At 39.8% G+C, this 23943-nt stretch overlaps 19 non-coding genes across 19 annotated transcripts; all 19 read left to right on the forward strand.

Moving 5' to 3' along the window:
* Positions 1–1243: 1243 nt before the first annotated feature.
* TRNAF-GAA (transfer RNA phenylalanine (anticodon GAA)) lies at positions 1244–1314 on the forward strand. Its single transcript has one exon. It is a non-coding gene; the product is annotated as a tRNA-Phe (tRNA).
* Positions 1315–5891: 4577 nt separating this feature from the next.
* TRNAF-GAA (transfer RNA phenylalanine (anticodon GAA)) lies at positions 5892–5962 on the forward strand. The gene has a single exon. It is a non-coding gene; the product is annotated as a tRNA-Phe (tRNA).
* An 823-nt stretch (positions 5963–6785) lies between these two features.
* On the forward strand, positions 6786–6856 carry TRNAF-GAA (transfer RNA phenylalanine (anticodon GAA)). The gene has a single exon. It is a non-coding gene; the product is annotated as a tRNA-Phe (tRNA).
* A 1761-nt stretch (positions 6857–8617) lies between these two features.
* Positions 8618–8694, forward strand: TRNAF-GAA (transfer RNA phenylalanine (anticodon GAA)). Its single transcript has one exon. It is a non-coding gene; the product is annotated as a tRNA-Phe (tRNA).
* Positions 8695–9075: 381 nt separating this feature from the next.
* On the forward strand, positions 9076–9146 carry TRNAF-GAA (transfer RNA phenylalanine (anticodon GAA)). Its single transcript has one exon. It is a non-coding gene; the product is annotated as a tRNA-Phe (tRNA).
* Positions 9147–10907: 1761 nt separating this feature from the next.
* Positions 10908–10993, forward strand: TRNAF-GAA (transfer RNA phenylalanine (anticodon GAA)). Its single transcript has one exon. It is a non-coding gene; the product is annotated as a tRNA-Phe (tRNA).
* Positions 10994–11366: 373 nt separating this feature from the next.
* TRNAF-GAA (transfer RNA phenylalanine (anticodon GAA)) lies at positions 11367–11437 on the forward strand. The gene has a single exon. It is a non-coding gene; the product is annotated as a tRNA-Phe (tRNA).
* An 823-nt stretch (positions 11438–12260) lies between these two features.
* TRNAF-GAA (transfer RNA phenylalanine (anticodon GAA)) lies at positions 12261–12331 on the forward strand. The gene has a single exon. It is a non-coding gene; the product is annotated as a tRNA-Phe (tRNA).
* A 387-nt stretch (positions 12332–12718) lies between these two features.
* TRNAF-GAA (transfer RNA phenylalanine (anticodon GAA)) lies at positions 12719–12804 on the forward strand. The gene has a single exon. It is a non-coding gene; the product is annotated as a tRNA-Phe (tRNA).
* Positions 12805–13634: 830 nt separating this feature from the next.
* TRNAF-GAA (transfer RNA phenylalanine (anticodon GAA)) lies at positions 13635–13740 on the forward strand. The gene has a single exon. It is a non-coding gene; the product is annotated as a tRNA-Phe (tRNA).
* A 1268-nt stretch (positions 13741–15008) lies between these two features.
* On the forward strand, positions 15009–15079 carry TRNAF-GAA (transfer RNA phenylalanine (anticodon GAA)). Its single transcript has one exon. It is a non-coding gene; the product is annotated as a tRNA-Phe (tRNA).
* An 845-nt stretch (positions 15080–15924) lies between these two features.
* TRNAF-GAA (transfer RNA phenylalanine (anticodon GAA)) lies at positions 15925–16010 on the forward strand. Its single transcript has one exon. It is a non-coding gene; the product is annotated as a tRNA-Phe (tRNA).
* Positions 16011–16382: 372 nt separating this feature from the next.
* Positions 16383–16453, forward strand: TRNAF-GAA (transfer RNA phenylalanine (anticodon GAA)). Its single transcript has one exon. It is a non-coding gene; the product is annotated as a tRNA-Phe (tRNA).
* A 387-nt stretch (positions 16454–16840) lies between these two features.
* TRNAF-GAA (transfer RNA phenylalanine (anticodon GAA)) lies at positions 16841–16926 on the forward strand. Its single transcript has one exon. It is a non-coding gene; the product is annotated as a tRNA-Phe (tRNA).
* A 372-nt stretch (positions 16927–17298) lies between these two features.
* Positions 17299–17369, forward strand: TRNAF-GAA (transfer RNA phenylalanine (anticodon GAA)). Its single transcript has one exon. It is a non-coding gene; the product is annotated as a tRNA-Phe (tRNA).
* A 387-nt stretch (positions 17370–17756) lies between these two features.
* TRNAF-GAA (transfer RNA phenylalanine (anticodon GAA)) lies at positions 17757–17842 on the forward strand. Its single transcript has one exon. It is a non-coding gene; the product is annotated as a tRNA-Phe (tRNA).
* An 830-nt stretch (positions 17843–18672) lies between these two features.
* On the forward strand, positions 18673–18758 carry TRNAF-GAA (transfer RNA phenylalanine (anticodon GAA)). The gene has a single exon. It is a non-coding gene; the product is annotated as a tRNA-Phe (tRNA).
* Positions 18759–20252: 1494 nt separating this feature from the next.
* TRNAF-GAA (transfer RNA phenylalanine (anticodon GAA)) lies at positions 20253–20338 on the forward strand. Its single transcript has one exon. It is a non-coding gene; the product is annotated as a tRNA-Phe (tRNA).
* A 1025-nt stretch (positions 20339–21363) lies between these two features.
* Positions 21364–21434, forward strand: TRNAF-GAA (transfer RNA phenylalanine (anticodon GAA)). Its single transcript has one exon. It is a non-coding gene; the product is annotated as a tRNA-Phe (tRNA).
* Positions 21435–23943: the final 2509 nt, after the last annotated feature.

Here is a 23943-nt window from a genome sequence, read left to right on the forward strand (position 1 = left end):
CGAACAATACAGTTTGAATTGCGTGGACAGAAACCACTTAACACAAATACGGTATGCCGTATTCTGTCTGATTCAAACGCAGTATCCAGAGTTCGACCATGGCAAACTTTGCAAACACAAACCTGCGAAAAAGAAATACCATATCCGGTGTATTGTCCTGTGAAACGCCCTATCAGAAGTTCACCTGCCTTATCAAAAAGGGTGATTTTAAAGTGAAACGAATGCACATTCACCCGAGGATAAAAGGGTACAACCATTTATAAACCATAAATTCTTTGTTATTTCCAGCAAAAAGTTCAATTTTACGGTAGATTAAAAGTTTCATATGCCGAAATAGCTCAGTTGGGAGAGCGTTAGACTGAAGATCTAAAGGTCCCTGGTTCAAACCCCGGCGAACTTCCACGAGTTCGGTGAATTGTCCCGGGTTTCGGCAATTATTTTATCAAGGATTGAACAATCGAACAATACAGTTTGAATTGCGTGTACAGAAACAACTTAACACAAATACGGTATCCCGTATTCTGTCTGATTCAAACGCTGTATCCAGAGGTCGACAATTGCAAACTTTGCAACTGCAAACCTGCGTAACAGAAATACCATATGATGTGTATTGTCCTGTGAAACGCCCTATCAGAAGTTCGCCTGCCTTATCAAAAAGGGTGATTTTAAAGTAAACCGAATGCACATTCACCCGAGGATAAAAAGGTACAACCGTTTATAAACCATAAATTCTTTGTTATTTCCAGCAAAAAGTTCAATTTTACGGTAGATTAAAAGTTTCATATGCCGAAATAGCTCAGTTGGGAGAGCGTTAGACTGAAGTTCTAAAGGTCCCTGGTTCAAACCCCGGCGAACTTCCACGAGTTCGGTGAATTGTCCCGGGTTTCGGCAATTATTTTGTCAAGGATTGAACAATCGCACAATACAGTTTGAATTGCGTGTACAGAAACAACTTAACACAAATACGGTATCCCGTATTCTGTCTGATTCAAACGCTGTATCCAGAGTTCGACCAAGGCAAACTTTGCAAAAACACACATGCGTAACAGAAATACCATATGATGTGTATTGTCCTGTGAAACGCCCTATCAGAAGTTCGCCTGCCTTATCAAAAAGGGTGATTTTAAAGTAAAACGAATGCACATTCACCCGAGGATAAAAAGGTACAACCGTTTATAGACCATAAATTCTTGGTTATTTCCAGCAAAAAGTTCAACTTTACGGTAGATTAAATGTTTCATATGCCGAAATAGCTCAGTTGGGAGAGCGTTAGACTGAAGATCTAAAGGTCCCTGGTTCAAACCCCGGTGAACTTCCACGAGTTCGGTGAATTGTCCCGGGTTTCGGCAATTATTTTATCAATGATTGAACAATCGAACAATACAGTTTGAATTGCGTGGACAGAAACCACTTAACACAAATACGGTATGCCGTATTCTGTCTGATTCAAACGCAGTATCCAGAGTTCGACAATGGCAAACTTTGCAAACACAAACCTGCGAAAAAGAAATACCATATCCGGTGTATTGTCCTGTGAAACGCCCTATCAGAAGTTCACCTGCCTTATCAAAAAGGGTGATTTTAAAGTAAAACGAATGCACATTCACCCGAGGATGAAAAGTTACAACCGTTTATAAACCATAAATTCTTGGTTATTTCCAGCAAAAAGTTCAATTTTACGGTAGATGAAAACTTTCATATGCCGAAATAGCTCAGTTGGGAGAGCGTTAGACTGAAGATCTAAAGGTCTCTGGTTCAAACCCCGGCGAACTTCCACGAGTTCCGTGAATTGTCCCGGGTTTCGGCAATTATTTTATCAATGATTGAACAATCGAACAATACAGTTTGAATTGCGTGGACAGAAACCACTTAACACAAATACGGTATGCCGTATTCTGTCTGATTCAAACGCAGTATCCAGAGTTCGACCATGGCAAACTTTGCAAACACAAACCTGCGAAAAAGAAATACCATATCCGGTGTATTGTCCTGTGAAACGCCCTATCAGAAGATCACCTGCCTTATCAAAAAGGGTGATTTTAAAGTAAAACGAATGCACATTCACCCGAGGATAAAAAGGTACAACTGTTTATAAACCATAAATTCTTGGTTATTTCCAGCAAAAAGTTCAATTTTACGGTAGATTAAAAGTTTCATATGCCGAAATAGCTCAGTTGGGAGAGCGTTAGACTGAAGATCTAAAGGTCCCTGGTTCAAACCCCGGCGAACTTCCACGAGTTCGGTGAATTGTCCCGGGTTTCGGCAATTATTTTATCAATGATTGAACAATCGAACAATACAGTTTGAATTGCGTGGACAGAAACCACTTAACACAAATACGGTATGCCGTATTCTGTCTGATTCAAACGCAGTATCCAGAGTTCGACCATGGCAAACTTTGCAAACACAAACCTGCGAAAAAGAAATACCATATCCGGTGTATTGTCCTGTGAAACGCCCTATCAGAAGTTCACCTGCCTTATCAAAAAGGGTGATTTTAAAGTAAAACGAATGCACATTCACCCGAGGATAAAAAGGTACAACCGTTTATAAACCATAAATTCTTGGTTATTTCCAGCAAAAAGTTCAACTTTACGGTAGATTAAATGTTTCATATGCCGAAATAGCTCAGTTGGGAGAGCGTTAAACTGAAGATCTAAAGGTCCCTGATTCAAACCCCGGCGAACTTCCACGAGTTCGGTGAATTGTCCCGGGTTTCGGCAATTATTTTATCAATGATTGAACAATCGAACAATACAGTTTGATTTGCGTGTACAGAAACAACTTAACACAAATACGGTATCCCGTATTCTGTCTGATTCAAACGCTGTATCCAGAGGTCGACCATTGCAAACTTTGCAACTGCAAACCTGCGTAACAGAAATACCATATGATGTGTATTGTCCTGTGAAACGCCCTATCAGAAGTTCGCCTGCCTTATCAAAAAGGGTGATTTTAAAGTAAAACGAATGCACATTCACCCGAGGATAAAAAGTTACAACCGTTTATAAACCATAAATTCTCTGTTATTTCCAGCAAAAAGTTCAATTTTACGGTAGATTAAAAGTTTCATATGCCGAAATAGCTCAGTTGGGAGAGCGTTAGACTGAAGATCTAAAGACCCTATCAGAAGTTCGCCTGCCTTATCAAAAAGGGTGATTTTAAAGTAAAACGAATGCACATTCACCCGAGGATAAAAAGGTACAACCGTTTATAAACCATAAATTCTTGGTTATTTCCAGCAAAAAGTTCAATTTTACGGTAGATTAAAAGTTTCATATGCCGAAATAGCTCAGTTGGGAGAGCGTTAGACTGAAGATCTAAAGGTCCCTGGTTCAAACCCCGGCGAACTTCCACGAGTTCGGTGAATTGTCCCGGGTTTCGGCAATTATTTTATCAATGATTGAACAATACAGTTTGAATTGCGTGGACAGAAACCACTTAAGACAAATACGGTATGCCGTATTCTGTCTGATTCAAACGCAGTATCCAGAGTTCGACCATGGCAAACTTTGCAAACACAAACCTGCGAAAAAGAAATACCATATCCGGTGTATTGTCCTGTGAAACGCCCTATCAGAAGTTCACCTGCCTTATCAAAAAGGGTGATTTTAAAGTAAAACGAATGCACATTCACCCGAGGATGAAAAGTTACAACCGTTTATAAACCATAAATTCTTGGTTATTTCCTGCAAAAAGTTCAATTTTACGGTAGATTAAAAGTTTCATATGCCGAAATAGCCCAGTTGGGAGAGCGTTAGACTGAAAATCTAAAGATCCCTGGTTCAAACCCCGGCGAACATCCACGAGTTCGGTGAATTGTCCATAGGTTTCGGCAATTATTTTAGCAATGATTGAACAATCGAACAATACAGTTTGAAGTGCGAGGACAGAAACCACTTAACACAAATACAGTATCCCGTACTCTGTCTGATTCAAACGCCTTATCCAGAGGTCGACCATTGCAAACACAAACCTGCGTAAAAGAAATACCATATCCGGTGTATTGTCCTGTGAAAACGCCCTATCAGAAGTTCGCCTGCCTTATCAAAAAGGTTGATTTTAAAGTATACAGTTTGAATTGCGTGGACAGAAACAACTTAAAACAAATACGGTATCCCGTATTCTGCCTGATTCAATCGCTGTATCCAGAGTTCGACCATGGCAAACTTTGCAAACACAAACCTGCGAAAAAGAAATACCATATCCGGTGAATTGTCCTGTGAAAACGCCCTGTCAGAAGTTCGCTAGACTTATCAAAAAGGGTGATTTTAAAGTAAAACGAATGCACATTCACCTGTGGATAAAAAGGTACAACCGTTTATAGACCATAAATACTTCATTATTTCCAGAAAAAAAGTTCAACTTTACGGAAGAATAGGGAGAGCGTTAGACTGAAGATCTAAAGGTCCCTGAAAACGCCCTATCAGGAGTTCGACTGCCTTATCAAAAAGGGTGGTTTTAAAGTAAAACGAATGCACATTTACCTGAGGATAAATCATACAACCGTTTATATACCATAAATACTTGGTTATTTCCAGCAAAAAGGTTCAATTTTACGGTAGATTAAATGTTTCATATGCCGAAATATCTCAGTTGGGAGAGCGTAAGACTGAAGGTCTCTGATTCAAACCCCGGCGAACTTCCACGAGTTCGGTGAATTGCCCCGGTTTTCGGCAATTATTTTATCATTGACTGAATAATCGAACAATACAGTTTGAATTGCGTGGTCAGAAACCACTTAACACAAATACGGCATCCCGTATTCTGTCTGATTCAAACGCCTTATCCAGAGGTAAAAGAAATACCATATCCGGTGTATTGTCCTGTGAAAACGCCCTATCAATAGTGATTTTAAAGTAAAACGAATGCACATTCACCCGAGGATAAAAAAGTACAACCGTTTACATACCATAAATGCTTGGTTATTTCCAGCAAAAAGTTCAACTTTACGGTAGATTAAATGTTTCATATGCCGAAATAGCTCAGTTGGGAGAGCGTTAAACTGAAGATCTAAAGGTCCCTGGTTCAAACCCCGGCGAACTTCCACGAGTTCGGTGAATTGTCCCGGGTTTCGGCAATTATTTTATCAATGATTGAACAATCGAACAATACAGTTTGATTTGCGTGTACAGAAACAAGTTAACACAAATACGGTATCCCGTATTCTGTCTGATTCAAACGCTGTATCCAGAGGTCGACAATTGCAAACTTTGCAACTGCAAACCTGCGTAACAGAAATACCATATGATGTGTATTGTCCTGTGAAACGCCCTATCAGAAGTTCGCCTGCCTTATCAAAAAGGGTGATTTTAAAGTAAAACGAATGCACATTCACCCGAGGATAAAAAGGTACAACCGTTTATAAACCATAAATTCTTTGTTATTTCCAGCAAAAAGTTCAATTTTACGGTAGATTAAAAGTTTCATATGCCGAAATAGCTCAGTTGGGAGAGCGTTAGACTGAAGATCTAAAGGTCCCTGGTTCAAACCCCGGCGAACTTCCACGAGTTCGGTGAATTGTCCCGGGTTTCGGCAATTATTTTGTCAATGATTGAACAATCGAACAATGCAGTTTGAATTGCGTGTACAGAAACAACTTAACACAAATACGGTATCCCGTATTCTGTCTGATTCAAACGCTGTATCCAGAGTTCGACCAAGGCAAACTTTGCAAAAACACACATGCGTAAAAGAAATACCATATCCGGTGTAATGTCCTGTGAAAACGCCCTGTCAGAAGTTCGCCTGCCTTATCAAAAAGGGTGATTTTAAAATAAAACGAATGCACATTCACCTGAGGATAAAAAGGTACAACCGTTTATAGACCATAAATTCTTGGTTATTTCCAGCAAAAAGTTCAACTTTACGGTAGATTAAATGTTTCATATGCCGAAATAGCTCAGTTGGGAGAGCGTTAGACTGAAGATCTAAAGGTCCCTGGTTCAAACCCCGGTGAACTTCCACGAGTTTGGTGCATTGTCCCGGGTTTCGGCAATGTTTTTATGAATGATTGAACAATCGAACAATACAGTTTGAATTGCGTGGACAGAAACCACTTAACACAAATACGGTATGCCGTATTCTGTCTGATTCAAACGCAGTATCCAGAGTTCGACCATGGCAAACTTTGCAAACACAAACCTGCGAAAAAGAAATACCATATCCGGTGTATTGTCCTGTGAAACGCCCTATCAGAAGTTCACCTGCCTTATCAAAAAGGGTGATTTTAAAGTGAAACGAATGCACATTCACCCGAGGATAAAAATGTACAACCGTTTATAAACCATAAATTCTTTGTTATTTCCAGCAAAAAGTTCAATTTTACGGTAGATTAAAAGTTGGGAGAGCGTTAGACTGAAGATCTAAAGGTCCCTGGTTCAAACCCCGGCGAACTTCCACGAGTTCGGTGAATTGTCCCGGGTTTCGGCAATTATTTTATCAAGGATTGAACAATCGAACAATACAGTTTGAATTGCGTGTACAGAAACAACTTAACACAAATACGGTATCCCGTATTCTGTCTGATTCAAACGCTGTATCCAGAGTTCGACCAAGGCAAACTTTGCAAAAACACACATGCGTAAAAGAAATACCATATCCGGTGTATTGTCCTGTGAAAACGCCCTGTCAGAAGTTCGCCTGCCTTATCAAAAAGGGTGATTTTAAAATAAAACGAATGCACATTCACCTGAGGATAAAAAGGTACAACCGTTTATAGACCATAAATTCTTGGTTATTTCCAGCAAAAAGTTCAAATTTACGGTAGATTAAATGTTTCATATGCCGAAATAGCTCAGTTGGGAGAGCGTTAGACTGAAGATCTAAAGGTCCCTGGTTCAAACCCCGGTGAACTTCCACGAGTTCGGTGAATTGTCCCGGGTTTCGGCAATTATTTTATCAATGATTGAACAATCGAACAATACAGTTTGAATTGCGTGGACAGAAACCACTTAACACAAATACGGTATGCCGTATTCTGTCTGATTCAAACGCAGTATCCAGAGTTCGACCATGGCAAACTTTGCAAATACAAACCTGCGAAAAAGAAATACCATATCCGGTGTATTGTCCTGTGAAACGCCCTGTCAGAAGTTCACCTGCCTTATCAAAAAGGGTGATTTTAAAGTAAAACGAATGCACATTCACCCGAGGATAAAAAGGTACAAACGTTTATAAACCATAAATTCTTGGTTATTTCCAGCAAATAGTTCAATTTTACGGTAGATTAAAAGTTTCATATGCCGAAATAGCTCAGTTGGGAGAGCGTTAGACTGAAGATCTAAAGGTCCCTGGTTCAAACCCCGGCGAACTTCCTCGAGTTCGGTGAATTGTCCCGGGTTTCGGCAATTATTTTATCAATGATTGAACAATCGAACAATACAGTTTGAATTGCCTGGACAGAAACCACTTAACACAAATACGGTATGCCGTATTCTGTCTGATTCAAACGCAGTATCCAGAGTTCGACCATGGCAAACTTTGCAAACACAAACCTGCGAAAAAGAAATACCATATCCGGTGTATTGTCCTGTGAAACGCCCTATCAGAAGTTCACCTGCCTTATCAAAAAGGGTGATTTTAAAGTAAAACGAATGCACATTCACCTGAGGATAAAAAGGTACAACCGTTTATAGACCATAAATTCTTGGTTATTTCCAGCAAAAAGTTCAACTTTACGGTAGATTAAATGTTTCATATGCCGAAATAGCTCAGTTGGGAGAGCGTTAGACTGAAGATCTAAAGATCCCTGGTTCAAACCCCGGTGAACTTCCACGAGTTCGGTGAATTGTCCCGGGTTTCGGCAATTATTTTATCAATGATTGAACAATCGAACAATACAGTTTGAATTGCGTGGACAGAAACCACTTAACACAAATACGGTATGCCGTATTCTGTCTGATTCAAACGCAGTATCCAGAGTTCGACCATGGCAAACTTTGCAAATACAAACCTGCGAAAAAGAAATACCATATCCGGTGTATTGTCCTGTGAAACGCCCTGTCAGAAGTTCACCTGCCTTATCAAAAAGGGTGATTTTAAAGTAAAACGAATGCACATTCACCCGAGGATAAAAAGGTACAAACGTTTATAAACCATAAATTCTTGGTTATTTCCAGCAAATAGTTCAATTTTACGGTAGATTAAAAGTTTCATATGCCGAAATAGCTCAGTTGGGAGAGCGTTAGACTGAAGATCTAAAGGTCCCTGGTTCAAACCCCGGCGAACTTCCTCGAGTTCGGTGAATTGTCCCGGGTTTCGGCAATTATTTTATCAATGATTGAACAATCGAACAATACAGTTTGAATTGCGTGGACAGAAACCACTTAACACAAATACGGTATGCCGTATTCTGTCTGATTCAAACGCAGTATCCAGAGTTCGACCATGGCAAACTTTGCAAACACAAACCTGCGAAAAAGAAATACCATATCCGGTGTATTGTCCTGTGAAACGCCCTATCAGAAGTTCACCTGCCTTATCAAAAAGGGTGATTTTAAAGTAAAACGAATGCACATTCACCTGAGGATAAAAAGGTACAACCGTTTATAGACCATAAATTCTTGGTTATTTCCAGCAAAAAGTTCAACTTTACGGTAGATTAAATGTTTCATATGCCGAAATAGCTCAGTTGGGAGAGCGTTAGACTGAAGATCTAAAGGTCCCTGGTTCAAACCCAGGCGAACTTCCACGAGTTCGGTGAATTGTCCCGGGTTTCGGCAATTATTTTATCAATGATTGAACAATCGAACAATACAGTTTGAATTGCGTGTACAGAAACAACTTAACACAAATACGGTATCCAGTATTCTGTCTGATTCAAACGCAGTATCCAGAGTTCGACCATGGCAAACTTTGCAAACACAAACCTGCGAAAAAGAAATACCATATCCGGTGTATTGTCCTGTGAAACGCCCTATCAGAAGTTCACCTGCCTTATCAAAAAGGGTGATTTTAAAGTGAAACGAATGCACATTCACCCGAGGATAAAAGGGTACAACCATTTATAAACCATAAATTCTTTGTTATTTCCAGCAAAAAGTTCAATTTTACGGTAGATTAAAAGTTTCATATGCCGAAATAGCTCAGTTGGGAGAGCGTTAGACTGAAGATCTAAAGGTCCCTGGTTCAAACCCCGGTGAACTTCCACGAGTTCGGTGAATTGTCCCGGGTTTCGGCAATTATTTTATCAATGATTGAACAATCGAACAATACAGTTTGAATTGCGTGGACAGAAACCACTTAACACAAATACGGTATGCCGTATTCTGTCTGATTCAAACGCAGTATCCAGAGTTCGACCATGGCAAACTTTGCAAATACAAACCTGCGAAAAAGAAATACCATATCCGGTGTATTGTCCTGTGAAACGCCCTGTCAGAAGTTCACCTGCCTTATCAAAAAGGGTGATTTTAAAGTAAAACGAATGCACATTCACCCGAGGATAAAAAGGTACAAACGTTTATAAACCATAAATTCTTGGTTATTTCCAGCAAATAGTTCAATTTTACGGTAGATTAAAAGTTTCATATGCCGAAATAGCTCAGTTGGGAGAGCGTTAGACTGAAGATCTAAAGGTCCCTGGTTCAAACCCCGGCGAACTTCCTCGAGTTCGGTGAATTGTCCCGGGTTTCGGCAATTATTTTATCAATGATTGAACAATCGAACAATACAGTTTGAATTGCGTGGACAGAAACCACTTAACACAAATACGGTATGCCGTATTCTGTCTGATTCAAACGCTGTATCCAGAGGTCGACAATTGCAAACTTTGCAACTGCAAACCTGCGTAACAGAAATACCATATGATGTGTATTGTCCTGTGAAACGCCCTATCAGAAGTTCGCCTGCCTTATCAAAAAGGGTGATTTTAAAGTAAAACGAATGCACATTCACCCGAGGATGAAAAGTTACAACCGTTTATAAACCATAAATTCTTGGTTATTTCCAGCAAAAAGTTCAATTTTACGGTAGATTAAAAGTTTCATATGCCGAAATAGCCCAGTTGGGAGAGCGTTAGACTGAAAATCTAAAGGTCCCTGGTTCAAACCCCGGCGAACTTCCACGAGTTCCGTGAATTGTCCCGGGTTTCGGCAATTATTTTATCAATGATTGAACAATCGAACAATACAGTTTGATTTGCGTGTACAGAAACAACTTAACACAAATACGGTATCCCGTATTCTGTCTGATTCAAACGCTGTATCCAGAGGTCGACCATTGCAAACTTTGCAACTGCAAACCTGCGTAACAGAAATACCATATGATGTGTATTGTCCTGTGAAACGCCCTATCAGAAGTTCGCCTGCCTTATCAAAAAGGGTGATTTTAAAGTAAAACGAATGCACATTCACCCGAGGATAAAAAGGTACAACCGTTTATAAACCATAAATTCTTTGTTATTTCCAGCAAAAAGTTCAATTTTACGGTAGATTAAAAGTTTCATATGCCGAAATAGCTCAGTTGGGAGAGCGTTAGACTGAAGATCTAAAGGTCCCTGGTTCAAACCCCGGCGAACTTCCTCGAGTTCGGTGAATTGTCCCGGGTTTCGGCAATTATTTTATCAATGATTGAACAATCGAACAATACAGTTTGATTTGCGTGTACAGAAACAACTTAACACAAATATGGTATCCCGTATTCTGTCTGATTCAAACGCTGTATCCAGAGGTCGACCATTGCAAACTTTGCAACTGCAAACCTGCGTAACAGAAATACCATATGATGTGTATTGTCCTGTGAAACGCCCTATCAGAAGTTCGCCTGCCTTATCAAAAAGGGTGATTTTAAAGTAAAACGAATGCACATTCACCCGAGGATAAAAAGGTACAACCGTTTATAAACCATAAATTCTTTGTTATTTCCAGCAAAAAGTTCAATTTTACGGTAGATTAAAAGTTTCATATGCCGAAATAGCTCAGTTGGGAGAGCGTTAGACTGAAGATCTAAAGGTCCCTGGTTCAAACCCCGGCGAACTTCCACGAGTTCGGTGAATTGTCCCGGGTTTCGGCAATTATTTTGTCAATGATTGAACAATCGAACAATGCAGTTTGAATTGCGTGTACAGAAACAACTTAACACAAATACGGTATCCCGTATTCTGTCTGATTCAAACGCTGTATCCAGAGTTCGACCAAGGCAAACTTTGCAAAAACACACATGCGTAAAAGAAATACCATATCCGGTGTAATGTCCTGTGAAAACGCCCTGTCAGAAGTTCGCCTGCCTTATCAAAAAGGGTGATTTTAAAATAAAACGAATGCACATTCACCTGAGGATAAAAAGGTACAACCGTTTATAGACCATAAATTCTTGGTTATTTCCAGCAAAAAGTTCAACTTTACGGTAGATTAAATGTTTCATATGCCGAAATAGCTCAGTTGGGAGAGCGTTAGACTGAAGATCTAAAGGTCCCTGGTTCAAACCCCGGTGAACTTCCACGAGTTTGGTGCATTGTCCCGGGTTTCGGCAATGTTTTTATGAATGATTGAACAATCGAACAATACAGTTTGAATTGCGTGGACAGAAACCACTTAACACAAATACGGTATGCCGTATTCTGTCTGATTCAAACGCAGTATCCTGAGTTCGACCATGGCAAACTTTGCAAACACAAACCTGCGAAAAAGAAATACCATATCCGGTGTATTGTCCTGTGAAACGCCCTATCAGAAGTTCACCTGCCTTATCAAAAAGGGTGATTTTAAAGTGAAACGAATGCACATTCACCCGAGGATAAAAATGTACAACCGTTTATAAACCATAAATTCTTTGTTATTTCCAGCAAAAAGTTCTATTTTACGGTAGATTAAAAGTTGGGAGAGCGTTAGACTGAAGATCTAAAGGTCCCTGGTTCAAACCCCGGCGAACTTCCACGAGTTCGGTGAATTGTCCCGGGTTTCGGCAATTATTTTATCAAGGATTGAACAATCGAACAATACAGTTTGAATTGCGTGTACAGAAACAACTTAACACAAATACGGTATCCCGTATTCTGTCTGATTCAAACGCTGTATCCAGAGTTCGACCAAGGCAAACTTTGCAAAAACACACATGCGTAAAAGAAATACCATATCCGGTGTATTGTCCTGTGAAAACGCCCTGTCAGAAGTTCGCCTGCCTTATCAAAAAGGGTGATTTTAAAATAAAACGAATGCACATTCACCTGAGGATAAAAAGGTACAACCGTTTATAGACCATAAATTCTTGGTTATTTCCAGCAAAAAGTTCAAATTTACGGTAGATTAAATGTTTCATATGCCGAAATAGCTCAGTTGGGAGAGCGTTAGACTGAAGATCTAAAGGTCCCTGGTTCAAACCCCGGTGAACTTCCACGAGTTCGGTGAATTGTCCCGGGTTTCGGCAATTATTTTATCAATGATTGAACAATCGAACAATACAGTTTGAATTGCGTGGACAGAAACCACTTAACACAAATACGGTATGCCGTATTCTGTCTGATTCAAACGCAGTATCCAGAGTTCGACCATGGCAAACTTTGCAAACACAAACCTGCGAAAAAGAAATACCATATCCGGTGTATTGTCCTGTGAAACGCCCTATCAGAAGTTCACCTGCCTTATCAAAAAGGGTGATTTTAAAGTAAAACGAATGCACATTCACCTGAGGATAAAAAGGTACAACCGTTTATAGACCATAAATTCTTGGTTATTTCCAGCAAAAAGTTCAACTTTACGGTAGATTAAATGTTTCATATGCCGAAATAGCTCAGTTGGGAGAGCGTTAGACTGAAGATCTAAAGGTCCCTGGTTCAAACCCAGGCGAACTTCCACGAGTTCGGTGAATTGTCCCGGGTTTCGGCAATTATTTTATCAATGATTGAACAATCGAACAATACAGTTTGAATTGCGTGGACAGAAACCACTTAACACAAATACGGTATGCCGTATTCTGTCTGATTCAAACGCAGTATCCAGAGTTCGACCATGGCAAACTTTGCAAACACAAACCTGCGAAAAAGAAATACCATATCCGGTGTATTGTCCTGTGAAACGCCCTATCAGAAGTTCACCTGCCTTATCAAAAAGGGTGATTTTAAAGTAAAACGAATGCACATTCACCTGAGGATAAAAAGGTACAACCGTTTATAGACCATAAATTCTTGGTTATTTCCAGCAAAAAGTTCAACTTTACGGTAGATTAAATGTTTCATATGCCGAAATAGCTCAGTTGGGAGAGCGTTAGACTGAAGATCTAAAGATCCCTGGTTCAAACCCCGGTGAACTTCCACGAGTTCGGTGAATTGTCCCGGGTTTCGGCAATTATTTTATCAATGATTGAACAATCGAACAATACAGTTTGAATTGCGTGGACAGAAACCACTTAACACAAATACGGTATGCCGTATTCTGTCTGATTCAAACGCAGTATCCAGAGTTCGACCATGGCAAACTTTGCAAATACAAACCTGCGAAAAAGAAATACCATATCCGGTGTATTGTCCTGTGAAACGCCCTGTCAGAAGTTCACCTGCCTTATCAAAAAGGGTGATTTTAAAGTAAAACGAATGCACATTCACCCGAGGATAAAAAGGTACAAACGTTTATAAACCATAAATTCTTGGTTATTTCCAGCAAATAGTTCAATTTTACGGTAGATTAAAAGTTTCATATGCCGAAATAGCTCAGTTGGGAGAGCGTTAGACTGAAGATCTAAAGGTCCCTGGTTCAAACCCCGGCGAACTTCCTCGAGTTCGGTGAATTGTCCCGGGTTTCGGCAATTATTTTATCAATGATTGAACAATCGAACAATACAGTTTGAATTGCGTGGACAGAAACCACTTAACACAAATACGGTATGCCGTATTCTGTCTGATTCAAACGCAGTATCCAGAGTTCGACCATGGCAAACTTTGCAAACACAAACCCGCGAAAAAGAAATACCATATCCGGTGTATTGTCCTGTGAAACGCCCTATCAGAAGTTCACCTGCCTTATCAAAAAGGGTGATTTTAAAGTGAAACGAATGCACATTCACCCGAGGATAAAAGGGTACAACCATTTATAAACCATAAATTCTTTGTTATTTCCAGCAAAAAGTTCAATTTTACGGTAGATTAAAAGTTTCATATGCCGAAATAGCTCAGTTGGGAGAGCGTTAGACTGAAGATCTATAGGTCCCTGGTTCAAACCCCGGTGAACTTCCACGAGTTCGGTGAATTGTCCCGGGTTTCGGCAATTATTTTATCAATGATTGAACAATCGAACAATACAGTTTGAATTGCGTGGACAGAAACCACTTAACACAAATACGGTATGCCGTATTCTGTCTGATTCAAACGCAGTATCCAGAGTTCGACCATGGCAAACTTTGCAAATACAAACCTGCGAAAAAGAAATACCATATCCGGTGTATTGTCCTGTGAAACGCCCTGTCAGAAGTTCACCTGCCTTATCAAAAAGGGTGATTTTAAAGTAAAACGAATGCACATTCACCCGAGGATAAAAAGGTACAAACGTTTATAAACCATAAATTCTTGGTTATTTCCAGCAAATAGTTCAATTTTACGGTAGATTAAAAGTTTCATATGCCGAAATAGCTCAGTTGGGAGAGCGTTAGACTGAAGATCTAAAGGTCCCTGGTTCAAACCCCGGCGAACTTCCTCGAGTTCGGTGAATTGTCCCGGGTTTCGGCAATTATTTTATCAATGATTGAACAATCGAACAATACAGTTTGAATTGCGTGGACAGAAACCACTTAACACAAATACGGTATGCCGTATTCTGTCTGATTCAAACGCAGTATCCAGAGTTCGACCATGGCAAACTTTGCAAACACAAACCTGCGAAAAAGAAATACCATATCCGGTGTATTGTCCTGTGAAACGCCCTATCAGAAGTTCACCTGCCTTATCAAAAAGGGTGATTTTAAAGTAAAACGAATGCACATTCACCTGAGGATAAAAAGGTACAACCGTTTATAGACCATAAATTCTTGGTTATTTCCAGCAAAAAGTTCAACTTTACGGTAGATTAAATGTTTCATATGCCGAAATAGCTCAGTTGGGAGAGCGTTAGACTGAAGATCTAAAGGTCCCTGGTTCAAACCCCGGTGAACTTCCACGAGTTCGGTGAATTGTCCCGGGTTTCGGCAATTATTTTATCAATGATTGAACAATCGAACAATACAGTTTGAATTGCGTGGACAGAAACCACTTAACACAAATACGGTATGCCGTATTCTGTCTGATTCAAACGCAGTATCCAGAGTTCGACCATGGCAAACTTTGCAAATACAAACCTGCGAAAAAGAAATACCATATCCGGTGTATTGTCCTGTGAAACGCCCTGTCAGAAGTTCACCTGCCTTATCAAAAAGGGTGATTTTAAAGTAAAACGAATGCACATTCACCCGAGGATAAAAAGGTACAAACGTTTATAAACCATAAATTCTTGGTTATTTCCAGCAAATAGTTCAATTTTACGGTAGATTAAAAGTTTCATATGCCGAAATAGCTCAGTTGGGAGAGCGTTAGACTGAAGATCTAAAGGTCCCTGGTTCAAACCCCGGCGAACTTCCTCGAGTTCGGTGAATTGTCCCGGGTTTCGGCAATTATTTTATCAATGATTGAACAATCGAACAATACAGTTTGAATTGCGTGGACAGAAACCACTTAACACAAATACGGTATGCCGTATTCTGTCTGATTCAAACGCAGTATCCAGAGTTCGACCATGGCAAACTTTGCAAACACAAACCTGCGAAAAAGAAATACCATATCCGGTGTATTGTCCTGTGAAACGCCCTATCAGAAGTTCACCTGCCTTATCAAAAAGGGTGATTTTAAAATAAAACGAATGCACATTCACCTGAGGATAAAAAGGTACAACCGTTTATAGACCATAAATTCTTGGTTATTTCCAGCAAAAAGTTCAACTTTACGGTAGATTAAATGTTTCATATGCCGAAATAGCTCAGTTGGGAGAGCGTTAGACTGAAGATCTAAAGGTCCCTGGTTCAAACCCAGGCGAACTTCCACGAGTTCGGTGAATTGTCCCGGGTTTCGGCAATTATTTTATCAATGATTGAACAATCGAACAATACAGTTTGAATTGCGTGTACAGAAACAACTTAACACAAATACGGTATCCAGTATTCTGTCTGATTCAAACGCAGTATCCAGAGTTCGACCATGGCAAACTTTGCAAACACAAACCTGCGAAAAAGAAATACCATATCCGGTGTATTGTCCTGTGAAACGCCCTATCAGAAGTTCACCTGCCTTATCAAAAAGGGTGATTTTAAAGTGAAACGAATGCACATTCACCCGAGGATAAAAGGGTACAACCATTTATAAACCATAAATTCTTTGTTATTTCCAGCAAAAAGTTCAATTTTACGGTAGATTAAAAGATTCATATGCCGAAATAGCTCAGTTGGGAGAGCGTTAGACTGAAGATCTAAAGGTCCCTGGTTCAAACCCCGGTGAACTTCCACGAGTTCGGTGAATTGTCCCGGGTTTCGGCAATTATTTTATCAATGATTGAACAATCGAACAATACAGTTTGAATTGCGTGGACAGAAACCACTTAACACAAATACGGTATGCCGTATTCTGTCTGATTCAAACGCAGTATCCAGAGTTCGACCATGGCAAACTTTGCAAACACAAACCTGCGAAAAAGAAATACCATATCCGGTGTATTGTCCTGTGAAACGCCCTATCAGAAGTTCACCTGCCTTATCAAAAAGGGTGATTTTAAAGTGAAACGAATGCACATTCACCCGAGGATAAAAGGGTACAACCATTTATAAACCATAAATTCTTTGTTATTTCCAGCAAAAAGTTCAATTTTACGGTAGATTAAAAGTTTCATATGCCGAAATAGCTCAGTTGGGAGAGCGTTAGACTGAAGATCTAAAGGTCCCTGGTTCAAACCCCGGCGAACTTCCACGAGTTCGGTGAATTGTCCCGGGTTTCGGCAATTATTTTATCAAGGATTGAACAATCGAACAATACAGTTTGAATTGCGTGTACAGAAACAACTTAACACAAATACGGTATCCCGTATTCTGTCTGATTCAAACGCTGTATCCAGAGTTCGACCAAGGCAAACTTTGCAAAAACACACATGCGTAACAGAAATACCATATGATGTGTATTGTCCTGTGAAACGCCCTATCAGAAGTTCGCCTGCCTTATCAAAAAGGGTGATTTTAAAGTAAAACGAATGCACATTCACCCGAGGATAAAAAGGTACAACCGTTTATAGACCATAAATTCTTGGTTATTTCCAGCAAAAAGTTCAACTTTACGGTAGATTAAATGTTTCATATGCCGAAATAGCTCAGTTGGGAGAGCGTTAGACTGAAGATCTAAAGGTCCCTGGTTCAAACCCCGGTGAACTTCCACGAGTTCGGTGAATTGTCCCGGGTTTCGGCAATTATTTTATCAATGATTGAACAATCGAACAATACAGTTTGAATTGCGTGGACAGAAACCACTTAACACAAATACGGTATGCCGTATTCTGTCTGATTCAAACGCAGTATCCAGAGTTCGACCATGGCAAACTTTGCAAACACAAACCTGCGAAAAAGAAATACCATATCCGGTGTATTGTCCTGTGAAACGCCCTATCAGAAGTTCACCTGCCTTATCAAAAAGGGTGATTTTAAAGTAAAACGAATGCACATTCACCCGAGGATAAAAAGGTACAACCGTTTATAAACCATAAATTCTTGGTTATTTCCAGCAAAAAGTTCAATTTTACGGTTTATTAAAAGTTTCATATGCCGAAATAGCTCAGTTGGGAGAGCGTTAGACTGAAGATCTAAAGGTCCCTGGTTCAAACCCCGGCGAACTTCCACGAGTTCGGTGAATTGTCCCGGGTTTCGGCAATTATTTTATCAATGATTGAACAATCGAACAATACAGTTTGAATTGCGTGGACAGAAACCACTTAACACAAATACGGTATGCCGTATTCTGTCTGATTCAAACGCAGTATCCAGAGTTCGACAATGGCAAACTTTGCAAACACAAACCTGCGAAAAAGAAATACCATATCCGGTGTATTGTCCTGTGAAACGCCCTATCAGAAGTTCACCTGCCTTATCAAAAAGGGTGATTTTAAAGTAAAACGAATGCACATTCACCCGAGGATGAAAAGTTACAACCGTTTATAAACCATAAATTCTTGGTTATTTCCAGCAAAAAGTTCAATTTTACGGTAGATGAAAACTTTCATATGCCGAAATAGCTCAGTTGGGAGAGCGTTAGACTGAAGATCTAAAGGTCTCTGGTTCAAACCCCGGCGAACTTCCACGAGTTCCGTGAATTGTCCCGGGTTTCGGCAATTATTTTATCAATGATTGAACAATCGAACAATACAGTTTGAATTGCGTGGACAGAAACCACTTAACACAAATACGGTATGCCGTATTCTGTCCGATTCAAACGCAGTATCCAGAGTTCGACCATGGCAAACTTTGCAAACACAAACCTGCGAAAAAGAAATACCATATCCGGTGTATTGTCCTGTGAAACGCCCTATCAGAAGATCACCTGCCTTATCAAAAAGGGTGATTTTAAAGTAAAACGAATGCACATTCACCCGAGGATAAAAAGGTACAACTGTTTATAAACCATAAATTCTTGGTTATTTCCAGCAAAAAGTTCAATTTTACGGTAGATTAAAAGTTTCATATGCCGAAATAGCTCAGTTGGGAGAGCGTTAGACTGAAGATCTAAAGGTCCCTGGTTCAAACCCCGGCGAACTTCCACGAGTTCGGTGAATTGTCCCGGGTTTCGGCAATTATTTTATCAATGATTGAACAATCGAACAATACAGTTTGAATTGCGTGGACAGAAACCACTTAACACAAATACGGTATGCCGTATTCTGTCTGATTCAAACGCAGTATCCAGAGTTCGACCATGGCAAACTTTGCAAACACAAACCTGCGAAAAAGAAATACCATATCCGGTGTATTGTCCTGTGAAACGCCCTATCAGAAGTTCACCTGCCTTATCAAAAAGGGTGATTTTAAAGTAAAACGAATGCACATTCACCCGAGGATAAAAAGGTACAACCGTTTATAAACCATAAATTCTTGGTTATTTCCAGCAAAAAGTTCAACTTTACGGTAGATTAAATGTTTCATATGCCGAAATAGCTCAGTTGGGAGAGCGTTAAACTGAAGATCTAAAGGTCCCTGATTCAAACCCCGGCGAACTTCCACGAGTTCGGTGAATTGTCCCGGGTTTCGGCAATTATTTTATCAATGATTGAACAATCGAACAATACAGTTTGAATTGCGTGGACAGAAACCACTTAACACAAATACGGTATGCCGTATTCTGTCTGATTCAAACGCTGTATCCAGAGGTCGACCATTGCAAACTTTGCAACTGCAAACCTGCGTAACAGAAATACCATATGATGTGTATTGTCCTGTGAAACGCCCTATCAGAAGTTCGCCTGCCTTATCAAAAAGGGTGATTTTAAAGTAAAACGAATGCACATTCACCCGAGGATGAAAAGTTACAACCGTTTATAAACCATAAATTCTTGGTTATTTCCAGCAAAAAGTTCAATTTTACGGTAGATTAAAAGTTTCATATGCCGAAATAGCCCAGTTGGGAGAGCGTTAGACTGAAAATCTAAAGGTCCCTGGTTCAAACCCCGGCGAACTTCCACGAGTTCCGTGAATTGTCCCGGGTTTCGGCAATTATTTTATCAATGATTGAACAATCGAACAATACAGTTTGATTTGCGTGTACAGAAACAACTTAACACAAATACGGTATCCCGTATTCTGTCTGATTCAAACGCTGTATCCAGAGGTCGACCATTGCAAACTTTGCAACTGCAAACCTGCGTAACAGAAATACCATATGATGTGTATTGTCCTGTGAAACGCCCTATCAGAAGTTCGCCTGCCTTATCAAAAAGGGTGATTTTAAAGTAAAACGAATGCACATTCACCCGAGGATAAAAAGTTACAACCGTTTATAAACCATAAATTCTCTGTTATTTCCAGCAAAAAGTTCAATTTTACGGTAGATTAAAAGTTTCATATGCCGAAATAGCTCAGTTGGGAGAGCGTTAGACTGAAGATCTAAAGACCCTATCAGAAGTTCGCCTGCCTTATCAAAAAGGGTGATTTTAAAGTAAAACGAATGCACATTCACCCGAGGATAAAAAGGTACAACCGTTTATAAACCATAAATTCTTGGTTATTTCCAGCAAAAAGTTCAATTTTACGGTAGATTAAAAGTTTCATATGCCGAAATAGCTCAGTTGGGAGAGCGTTAGACTGAAGATCTAAAGGTCCCTGGTTCAAACCCCGGCGAACTTCCACGAGTTCGGTGAATTGTCCCGGGTTTCGGCAATTATTTTATCAATGATTGAACAATACAGTTTGAATTGCGTGGACAGAAACCACTTAAGACAAATACGGTATGCCGTATTCTGTCTGATTCAAACGCAGTATCCAGAGTTCGACCATGGCAAACTTTGCAAACACAAACCTGCGAAAAAGAAATACCATATCCGGTGTATTGTCCTGTGAAACGCCCTATCAGAAGTTCACCTGCCTTATCAAAAAGGGTGATTTTAAAGTAAAACGAATGCACATTCACCCGAGGATGAAAAGTTACAACCGTTTATAAACCATAAATTCTTGGTTATTTCCTGCAAAAAGTTCAATTTTACGGTAGATTAAAAGTTTCATATGCCGAAATAGCCCAGTTGGGAGAGCGTTAGACTGAAAATCTAAAGATCCCTGGTTCAAACCCCGGCGAACTTCCACGAGTTCGGTGAATTGTCCATAGGTTTCGGCAATTATTTTAGCAATGATTGAACAATCGAACAATACAGTTTGAAGTGCGAGGACAAAAACCACTTAACACAAATACAGTATCCCGTACTCTGTCTGATTCAAACGCCTTATCCAGAGGTCGACCATTGCAAACACAAACCTGCGTAAAAGAAATACCATATCCGGTGTATTGTCCTGTGAAAACGCCCTATCAGAAGTTCGCCTGCCTTATCAAAAAGGTTGATTTTAAAGTATACAGTTTGAATTGCGTGGACAGAAACAACTTAAAACAAATACGGTATCCCGTATTCTGCCTGATTCAATCGCTGTATCCAGAGTTCGACCATAGCAAACTTTGCAAACACAAACCTGCGAAAAAGAAATACCATATCCGGTGAATTGTCCTGTGAAAACGCCCTGTCAGAAGTTCGCTAGACTTATCAAAAAGGGTGATTTTAAAGTAAAACGAATGCACATTCACCTGTGGATAAAAAGGTACAACCGTTTATAGACCATAAATACTTCATTATTTCCAGAAAAAAAGTTCAACTTTACGGAAGAATAGGTGTTTCATATGCCGAAATAGCTCAGTTGGGAGAGCGTTAGACTGAAGATCTAAAGGTCCCTGGTTCAAACCCCGGTGAACTTCCATGAGTTCGGTGAATTGTCCCGGGTTTCGGCAATTATTTTATCAATGATTGAACATTCGAACAATGCAGTTTGAATTGCGTGGACCGAAACCACTTAACACAAATACGGTATCCCGTATTCTGTCTGATTCAAACGCTGTATCCAGATATCGACTATTGCAAACATTGCAAACACAAACCTGCGAAAAAGAAATACCATATCCGGTGAATTGTCCTTTGGAAACGCCATATCAAGAGTTCGCCTGCCACATGAAAAAGGGTGATTTTAAAGTAAAACGAATGCACATTCACCTGTGGATAAAAAGGTACAACCGTTTATAAACCATAAATTCTTGGTTATTTCCAGCAAAAAGTTCAATTTTACGGTAGATTCAAAGTTTCTTATGCCGAAATAGCTCAGGTGGGAGAGCGTTAGACTGAAGATCTAAAGGTCCCTGAAAACGCCCTATCAGGAGTTCGACTGCCTTATCAAAAAGGGTGGTTTTAAAGTAAAACGAATGCACATTTACCTGAGGATAAATCATACAACCGTTTATATACCATAAATACTTGGTTATTTCCAGCAAAAAGGTTCAATTTTACGGTAGATTAAATGTTTCATATGCCGAAATATCTCAGTTGGGAGAGCGTAAGACTGAAGGTCTCTGATTCAAACCCCGGCGAACTTCCACGAGTTCGGTGAATTGCCCCGGTTTTCGGCAATTATTTTATCATTGACTGAATAATCGAACAATACAGTTTGAATTGCGTGGTCAGAAACCACTTAACACAAATACGGCATCCCGTATTCTGTCTGATTCAAACGCCTTATCCAGAGGTCGACCATTGCAAATTTTGCAACTACAAACCTGCGTAAAAGAAATACCATATCCGGTGTATTGTCCTGTGAAAACGCCCTATCAAGAGTTCGCCTGCCTCATCAAAAAGGGTGATTTTAAAGTAAAACGAATGCACATTCACCCGAGGATAAAAAAGTACAACCGTTTATATACCATAAATGCTTGGTTATTTCGAGCAAAAAGTTCAAATTTACAGTAGATTATATGTTTCATATGCCGAAATAGCTCAGTAGCGAGAGCGTTGGCCTGAAGATCTAAAGGTTCCTGGTTCAAACGCCGACGAACTTCCACAGGTTCGGTGAATTGTCCCTTGTTTCGGCAATTATTTTATCAATGATTGAACAATCGAACAATACAGTTTGAATTGCGTGTACAGAAACCACTTAACACAAATACGGTATCCCGTATTCTGTCTGATTCAAACGCTGTATCCAGAGGTCGACCATTGCAAACTTTGCAACTGCAAACCTGCGTAAAAGAAATACCATATCCGGTGTATTGTCCTGTGAAACGCCCTATCAGAAGTTCGCCTGCCTTATCAAAAAGGGTGATTTTAAAGTAAAACGAATGCACATTCACCTGTGGATAAAAAGGTACAACCGTTTATAGACCATAAATACTTCATTATTTCCAGAAAAAAAGTTCAACTTTACGGAAGATTAGATGTTTCATATGCCGAATTAGCTCAGTTGGGAGAGCGTTAGACTGAAGATCTAAAGGTCCCTGCTTCAAACCCGGCGAACTTCCACGAGTTCGGTGAATTGTTCCGGTTTTCGGCAATTATTTTATCATTGACTGAACAATCGAACAATACAGTTTGAATTGCGTGGTCAGAAACCACTTAACACAAATACGGCATCCCGTATTCTGTCTGATTCAAACGCCTTATCCAGAGGTCGACCATTGCAAATTTTGCAACTACAAACCTGCGTAAAAGAAATACCATATCCGGTGTATTGTCCTGTGAAAACGCCCTATCAAGAGTGATTTTAAAGTAAAACGAATGCACATTCACCCGAGGATAAAAAAGTACAACCGTTTACATACCATAAATGCTTGGTTATTTCCAGCAAAAAGTTCAAATTTACGGTAGATTATATGTTTCATATGCCGAAATAGCTCAGTTGCGAGAGCGTTGGCCTGAAGATCTAAAGGTTCCTGGTTCAAACGCCGGCGAACTTCCACGGGTTCGGTGAATTGTCCCTTGTTTCGGCAATTATTTTATCAATGATTGAACAATCGAACAATACAGTTTGAATTGCGTGTACAGAAACCACTTAACACAAATACGGTATCCCGTATTCTGTCTGATTCAAACGCAGTATCCAGAGGTCGACCATTGCAAACTTTGCAACTGAAAACCTGCGTAAAAGAAATACCATATCCGGTGTATTGTCCTGTGAAACGCCCTATCAGAAGTTCGCCTGCCTTATCAAAAAGGGTGATTTTAAAGTAAAACGAATGCACATTCACCTGTGGATAAAAAGGTACAACCGTTTATAGACCATAAATACTGGGTTATTTCCAGCAAAAAAGTTCAATTTTACGGTAGATTAAAAGTTTCATATGCCGAAATAGTTCAGTTGGGAGAGCGTTAGACTGAAGATCTAAAGGTCCCTGGTTTAAACCCCGGCGAACTTCACGAGTTCGGTGAATTGTCCCGGGTT

The sequence above is a fragment of the Saccoglossus kowalevskii genome, chromosome 13 (assembly GCF_978046115.1).
Source record: "Saccoglossus kowalevskii chromosome 13, keSacKowa6.1, whole genome shotgun sequence".
Taxonomy (NCBI): Eukaryota; Metazoa; Hemichordata; class Enteropneusta; family Harrimaniidae; genus Saccoglossus; species Saccoglossus kowalevskii.